Consider the following 8430-nt stretch of genomic DNA (forward strand, 5'->3'; position numbering starts at 1 on the left):
AATCCCCACCTCAGTAAAATCTTTTAAGTATGATTTTAATCACATCATACAGCATATATATGCTTCAAAAGTTTTCATTCACTGTAAAAAGTGCACCTGCTTAAAGCTCTAGGCGGAGTCAATTACTCTTTTGACACTGATAAAAATTATTTTGTGGTGAAGTAAATACTACATAAAAACAAATTTAATTTCTACATTAAATAATTAAGTTCAGACAAGAATAATAAAAAAAAGTAAATTCTATATTACTAATCAATTTAAGCTTGTAGAAATCAAAGTTTGAAATTATAAGCAGATTTTACTTGGAATGTTTTATATTTACAAGGATTCCTTAAGTAAATATCAAAGTTATAATCCCGTTTTTCCCATCATGCACTGGGGCATTAATAATTTAAAAGGTTAAAATTTTCATTGTTTTCGAGTTGTATTAACACTGTTTTATGGTTGATTTTGTCGTTAGGTTTAGTAACTTACTGTTTTGTGATATCTGGAGTTAATTTTCTACTCAAAATGACCCATTTATATGTAGCATCTGCTTAGGATCATGTATGATTGTTTGGGCTATATGCTGTAGGGATTCCTTTAGCCTTTTGGCATTTGCATATAAATGACAGAATCTGGGCCCATGGTATACATTTATATGAGTGCTTAATGGCAATGTTTACCCCCATTATCTGGAAGATACTGAACAGACCAACTCTTGGGTCTCCCCATAGATAACTAGATAGCCCTTGATGCCAGAAACCAAATGGGCCTGGCTGACCAGCACAACTCACATTCTCACTTACACACACACGCACACACACACTCACTCATGCACTCACACACACACACACACACACACACACACACACACACACACACACACACACCTAGAACACACACATACAGCCCTGAAAGACAGCGGAGAGACCAGGACAACTTTGAGCCCCATAGACAGATCCCCTGTAAAGACCTTTCTCAGACGACCACCGGACAAGACCATAGGAAACAGATGATTAGGTTGAACTGTGGCTTGCTTAGTTGGGGACACTTCATTTACAGCGATATCGTTGACTTGATTGCAAATTATTGCACAGATACTATTTAAACTGAACTAAGCTGCATGATGACATCACTATATTCAATGATGAACTGCCTTTAACTGTCATTTTGCATTATTGACACACTGTTTCCTAATTAATGTTGTTCAGTTGCTTTGACGCAATCTTTTTTGTTTAAAGCACTATATAAATAAAGATGACTTGACTTTACTTGACACACACACACACACTCACACACACTCACTCACACATGTTGGTATATGTGGTTTACGGGACTCTCCATAGGTGTAATGGTTTTTATTCTGTACAAACTGTATTTTCTATTGCCCTACCCCAACCCCTACACCTAACCCTAACCCTCACAGGAAACTTTGTGCATTTTTGGCTTTTCAAAAAAACTCATTCTGAATGATTTATAAGCGTTTTGAATTACGGGGACACTGAAAATGTCCTCATAAATCACCTCCTCATTGTAATACCTATGTCATAACCATGTCATTATACAAATTTGTGTCCTAATAAACCACATCAAAACACACACACACACACACACACACTTTTATTCATTTAGACTATAATTAATCAGTTACAAATGTATCTGTTTATATGCATGTATTGTTTGTATGTTTCACTATTGTAGTAGCCTAGTTACAATTGTTTATTTGTATTAGTTAGACTCTCAATGCTTATATTCAGGTATATGAGTGTATCTTTGCTTTGTACCCTATTTGTACCATAGTTTGGGTTACCAGTTAATCATGCCAGTCATAAAACATGCAAATGAGGTGTCACTGGGACAAAGAAACACACTCCTGCTGAAACTATATGCCTTGTTACTGGTCAACCCAACCTAAATGGGTGTTACCAGGAAACCAGATAAAACCTCTCCCACACCCAAAAAGGAGTTTGTCTTAACTTGCGGTTCCCTGGAGACACCCATTACCTTGGAAACCTTGCGACTTCCCTTCCGGGGGGAGTCCGATCTTCTGGCAGTTTTCAGCAACTTTGTTGATTCACTTCGGAGCAGTCAACCCATAGATGAAATGACGAAGGTTTCACTCCTAACAGGATTCAACAGGAATCTACACATTATACATGCACCTGGACACTTTACTCAGCAACTACAGAACCAATGCAAGTAACCGCTTGTTAACTATTTAGATGTGCTTCTAGGCTTTGACCCCTTTTAATTAAGGTGATGCGATTCTTTGATGGTTCTTAACAGGTTGTGATTTAGTCCATGAGTAAATACTACTATTACTCTCCACTCTCTTGCGTGCGAGCGCTCTCTCTCTCTCTATCCATGCCTTCCTTGCGTTGGCATCTATGTTTAATGTGTGTATGTTTGTGTCTAGTCAGATGTTGCATGTTCCCCTGTAGCATAGTTTAATAAACGTCCATATGTATTCACACTTGGTTGCCTGTGTTTGCTGCTCACGGGATAAGGAACGGGTCACTTTAACGTTCCGGTTTTGTTACATGCTCTGGGAGCAATGTATTAGTAGTAAAATAATTTTTCGTGGCCAGAGAAATAATTTTACTTAGAGTCAATAAACGATTAACACTGTCTGCCCTGCGGATGAACAAATCATTTTATTGATGATTTGTACTATTAATGCTATAACGCTACAAGTAATTCCTGAAGATGAATGTAATTAATAACCCGTTATGATTAATTATGTTCATCTCACTTTGAGCTAATTTGTTACATATACTCAAACACTATCCATTGATTGTTACGTCATTGTGTATGGGTGTACCAAGTATGGAGGTCTGTGTTCATTTTATGAATTTGTCTGAGCTATGAATAAAAATATAAAACTTAAAGAATTCACATTTTCTCAGTTTATTTGTATTGGTCTAATTATTTTAGAGGTTAGAATAAATACGCTTTGTGCTAAATTAATTATTTAAGCCCCATATCCTCGCAAGTCGTGAATGATTCTCATGGGTAAGGGACTACATATGGAAAAAGGACATGTGACCTGCAGAAGGATAAATACTTGTGTGTGTATTATTGTTTTCCTTTATCACAGATGCTAAAGTTAGATGCTCATCTGATGTTGTTGTGCTGCTGGTAAGTTATGTGTTAATGTCTGTCTTTTAGAGATTTTTCCACATTTTTACATGCATTAGGTGTGTTATATATATTTAATCTTATAATAGTCTCAAAGATAACATACTCTGTTCGTGTTTTCTGAATATCATATAGTTGCAAATGTCGGTACAGTTTAAATGAATTAAGATTGTTTAAAGCAGTGGTTCTCAAAGTGTGGTATGAGTAGCACTAGGAATCACTAAACTAAATATAAATGAATGTTAATACATTTTAATGTAATCTTTAAATGAGTATTTTTTTTTTTTATTTTTTTTTTTTAATTTTAATTTATTCATTATTTAAGCTTTTCATTTACCCGAAAGCACAGTCTAAGCAAGTGTTAATTTTCAAACTGTGTATTTACAATGTGGCTGACAACAATAAATACTCTTATTAGGAATAAAACTGCGTCATTTTTGAACTGCAGAGCTGTAGCTGAATAGCTAGGCCTACTACGGTGCTGTAATTTAATGCTGATCATTGTGGTGGTACTTAGAGAGCCAACTATTTTCTGAAGTGTTACTTGGTATAAAAAAATTTGAGAACCAATGGTTTAAAGAAATGGTATAAAATTAAATCCTGCTTTTTAAGAACTTTTCAGTAAACCATTTCTTCTTTTGACTGCGTGAAAGGAGGACTTTGCAGGATAAAATCTGACATGGGAAATTTCAGTGAAACTTACGGTGTACGACCCATGTAAGAAAATTTCCCAGGCAAGTGTGCTGAGTCCCGTACACTACCATACACTTGAGATGCACAGAGATTTCTGGATACAGGATATTTCTGACTGCACACACTAGACGTGTTCAGAGATTTCCAGTACACCAGCCCTCATGAAATCAGCATATTAGAATGATTTCTGAAGGATCATATGACACTGAAGGCTGGAGTAATGATGCTGAAAATTCAGCTTTGCTCCACGGGAATAAATTATATTTTAAAGTATATTAAAACAGGAAACCAGTATTGGAAATTGCAATAATGTTTCACAATATTACTGTTTTGTTTTTTTCTTCTTCTGTATTTTCGATAAAATAAACACATCCTTGATGAGCAGAGACTCCATTAAAAAACAAGGTCAATTATTTATTAGGTTTGTAATATAAGCCTAAGATAATATAATATCAAAACAAACTGAAGCATTTAAAACTGATAGAATAGAATAGAATAGAAACTGAAGCATTTAAACTGAGATTTGTAAGTTAAATATAAAAAAAAAAAAAAAAAACGTGAACGTCAATTCTTCTATAGCTATGTAAACTACACCTGTGTGTGACTAAATGTCTCAAATGATAAACTCTGTAGACTGTAAATGATATCAACTCTGTAGCGGTTTACCCGAGCATTGCAATTCATTCGCCAAATGGCTTTCCCAACTCATTTATGCATGTGAGCGGCACATTATTTTCTTCTGCACGGCCGCGCAAAGAAAATTTTGCGAAAGCGAATGAATTGCAATTCAGCTTAGAGGGAACATTGCTCCAGAGGTACCTGATCGAATTTTGAAGGCAGCATAGGTGTATCCTTCGCTGCCTTTGATATCCCACAATCCTGTGCGTTCCATTCTGTGAAAAATGGCATCTGAAAATTGCGTTTGGTGGTCAGTTTGTGTGTAAATGTATATTTCTGACTAACTTTTTGCACATTTGATGTTAGTTCTAGCGAGAAATCAGTATTATAGTAATTAAATATTCGTTTAGTTATCACAAAAACTTGTTCTATTTTGTTGTAGATTACAGACCGTTACGCTGCCTCAGTCTGTCCGAAATCAGTTTCATGAGGTGCCTTCGTGCAAAAACGCTGCCTGTTAAAGTCATTGCCTCATACGGCAGTGAGGTAAGTGAGGTGCCTAAGTTTTCGGATGCAACCCTTATTTGAATTTAGGCGCGCGCTGACAGGAGATCTTGTTCTGCAGTGAGGGGCTATTGGCTGACAGCGTCCGGTAATTTCTGAGAGATTTACCTCAGACGAAGGTGTGAATACATAAATCCATTTTGAAAAACATGTTTACAAGAACATAACATTTAATGTTGTTTGATGTTATAATATTTTTTCATCTGTATTTCTAGCATGCAGTTGCTTCGAGCCATTTATAAACTGCTAACTGGTAACCTATTTAGCAACTGCTACGTACATTTTAAAAAGTTAGCTTTTAGTACAATATACATGTTTATTAATTAATGTTAGTTTATCTAGTGTGCTTTATTTGTTAACATATTCCCCATTGACAAATCTGCAGACACATTCTGCTCATGATTTCAGAGACTCCAAACACTGCAGCTGACTTCTGATTCAATCGGAGACAGCCTTGTAGGAGAAATGGTGTGTGTCTTCATTTGTTAATATATCATCATTTTCAAAGTGCAGCGTAAATTTCACTCCTTTTGTTTGTGTCAGTGTTCTAGTTGTAAGGTTGAAATCGACAATGTATTTGTGTTATTATGATGTGATTAATAAACCGGTTTAATATATATCTATATCTTATAATATAGATATATATATAATGTGTGTGTGTGGGTGTGTGTGTGTGTGTGTTGTGTGGTGGGTGTGTGTGTGGTGGGTTGAGGTCGATAGGCAATGTTGCCATTCTTCTGGACAACGCTGGCTATGAAACAAAGCATCATGCAGCTACTGAACATAGTTTGGGAATACCATTCAATTAGGAAGGTATCTTTAGATTTATTCAGTTACAAATCACTTTTGACTAGTTGATTTTTCCAATTTTAATAAATTTATTTTTAAAGTTAGGATAAACACTTTTCAGATAACCCAACCAATCAGAGGATGTCTATTTATCACCCCTTTCTACCTCCAGTCCCAGAGACAGCAGGTCAATATGGTTATTTATGTCTAGTATATATACATGTGACCTCATGACTTTGCTGTATAGTTTCAAGCTAAACACACTAGCCGCCCTTTTTTCATTACATTTGTATTATCATGTTTATGTTTCAATCATTCTAACTGTTTCCCTGAGTCCTTGTTCCTGATCCTCCAAGATCCTTCACTTTCGCCAGGTTTTCCAGATCTTTTGCAGATGTGATCCCTTTCCAGGAAGGGAATGTATGATTTCAGATCCATTTTTTTGTTTACACTGAGGACCATTGCGGGACCTTATAACACACTTATTCCAAAGGTTAAATGCATTTATTGTATTTTTCAAGAAAGCAAGGCAATTTATTCAGAGACGCAGGCTGTGAACTACTTGAATTGGATTGGATCATGGAAAAACTATTTTCTGAACATACGCTATTTTATGTCGCTTCTGCAGAGGTCAGTACTACACCGCACCGATCAATCTTTAAAACAAAACAAGAACACTTTTGCCTCATCATCCTGTTCAAAATGTACCCCCCCAACTCGTACTGCCTGGTGTTTACTTCTAGAGCATCAGTGAACAATGTTTTTCACCTTTTATAATAGTTGTTGTATGAGTCTTAATTTTTTCTTGAGAGAGAACGAGATGGACGCCCCTCAAATTATGTAATATTAATTATTATATTAATTAATTATTAAATATTTAATTATGTAGTCATTGTCGGACAGGGGCCGAATATGCAGAAGATCCTGAAAACACCAAAGAATCTGCGGGACTTGGAGGATTTTTTCTGAAGAACAGCAGGCAGTTGACTGCTCTGGACTCATGAAAACTAGTCCCAAAAACAAAAAGCAATGCTGGGTCATTCCAGTGTATCGTAAACTTTTGACAACATTTTTATAAATTATACATTTTCGTTTTAATAAAATCACGTAAATGGAAACGATCTCTTATGTAAAATTGCCTTATTCATTGGACAGTTTCTAATAAAACTAGCATAGCATTTTGTTTATAGTGATTGCCTATTCTGCTAGGGCAGAGATTGGCACACTCATGGGTCCTGGCAGGGCTTACTGTCCTGCGGAGATTTCAGCTCCAAGCCTAATTAAACAGACCTGAAGCTAATCAAGGAGCTAATCAAGGTATTCAGGGATTACTAGAATGAGAGGGCTGGAGCAAAAAATTCTGAAGGACAGTGGCCTTCCATGACTGAGTTTGCTCATCTCTGATTCTGAAGGACAGTGGCCTTCCATGACTGAGTTTGCTCATCTCTGGAACTAGATGAAAGGCAGAATTAAATGAAAAAACATTGCATGATCCTGATGGTGGCCATTCGATTTGTAAGAGAGTGTGTTGTGTGTCCTGTCTGACTGAGAGAGGCAGTAATCACATGTCCCTGGTTCGAGTGTCCATTGCAGCTGTATTCATTAATGTGTTTGTCTTTTGTTGTTTTAGTATACATTTTAGATTGTTTCTTTCAAAATTTATTGTTAATGATTTACTGTTAGTGTCCATTGTTTAGCAAAATATTAAAATATTTTTTCTCAATCTCAATGATGTTGCAGTCCTGCTGACCGGTTTGTTTAATAATATTTGCAGTCCTGTTAAATGTGTTGCAGTCTAGCTTTTTTGTCAAACGTGACTGACTTCGAAAGCGAAGTAAAAGGATAAAACCAAAAAGTAATTATGCATGCTTTTTGTCAGTGTCAGCAACTGTAGCGGCGACTGCAGATTTGCACGGCTTCCCACCATGAACCAACTTGCCCCGCCCCCAAAGTGACTTCTTTCACAGATGCTGACCTTAGAAATATTACCCACCCCCACCCTCCACACTTAAAATAAAGTGGTTGCACTTATATTTTAACACAAATGTATTTATTAAAAAATGGGGACCGTTTAAAAAATATATATAAATAAAACAATCGTATGTTCATGTTCACGTTATACTCCCCCACCCACAATAATTTTAACACCGTAAAATCTGTTGTAATTCTGATGGGTGTCCTTGAAAAATCTTCTGCTGCAAGGGGACCCTGGCACCAAAATGTTGTAAATTTCCCTGTGGCTAGTAGACATATAACCATATACAGCAGATATTCTGTTTTTTATTTCTGGTATATAAAATATAGCAGATATATAAATATAGCTTCACAACGTTTCACACCTCGATTTTGACTCTCGTGTGGTGAACATATGATCAGAAAATACTGCCAGGACTGATTTTAGTCTTTAGAAGTAAATCATGGTTCAAAGCGTGATTTAAAAAATTATTTTAAAGTTTAGAGTGCTCCGCTAATTTCACAGGCTCGCGGAGCATGCCATGATACATGACAAAGGCTTTAATACACGGAAAGAATCACTTCACACAAGATAAAGTTTTGAAAATCTTGCACTTATTGTTAATGTAGTGACAGAATGTACTGTATTTGTATTTGGCTAGTACTAAAACTAACCACTAGTGTGTCCAGTAG

Source organism: Cyprinus carpio, chromosome B3 (assembly GCF_018340385.1).
Source record: "Cyprinus carpio isolate SPL01 chromosome B3, ASM1834038v1, whole genome shotgun sequence".
In the NCBI taxonomy this organism is placed as follows: Eukaryota; Metazoa; Chordata; class Actinopteri; order Cypriniformes; family Cyprinidae; genus Cyprinus; species Cyprinus carpio.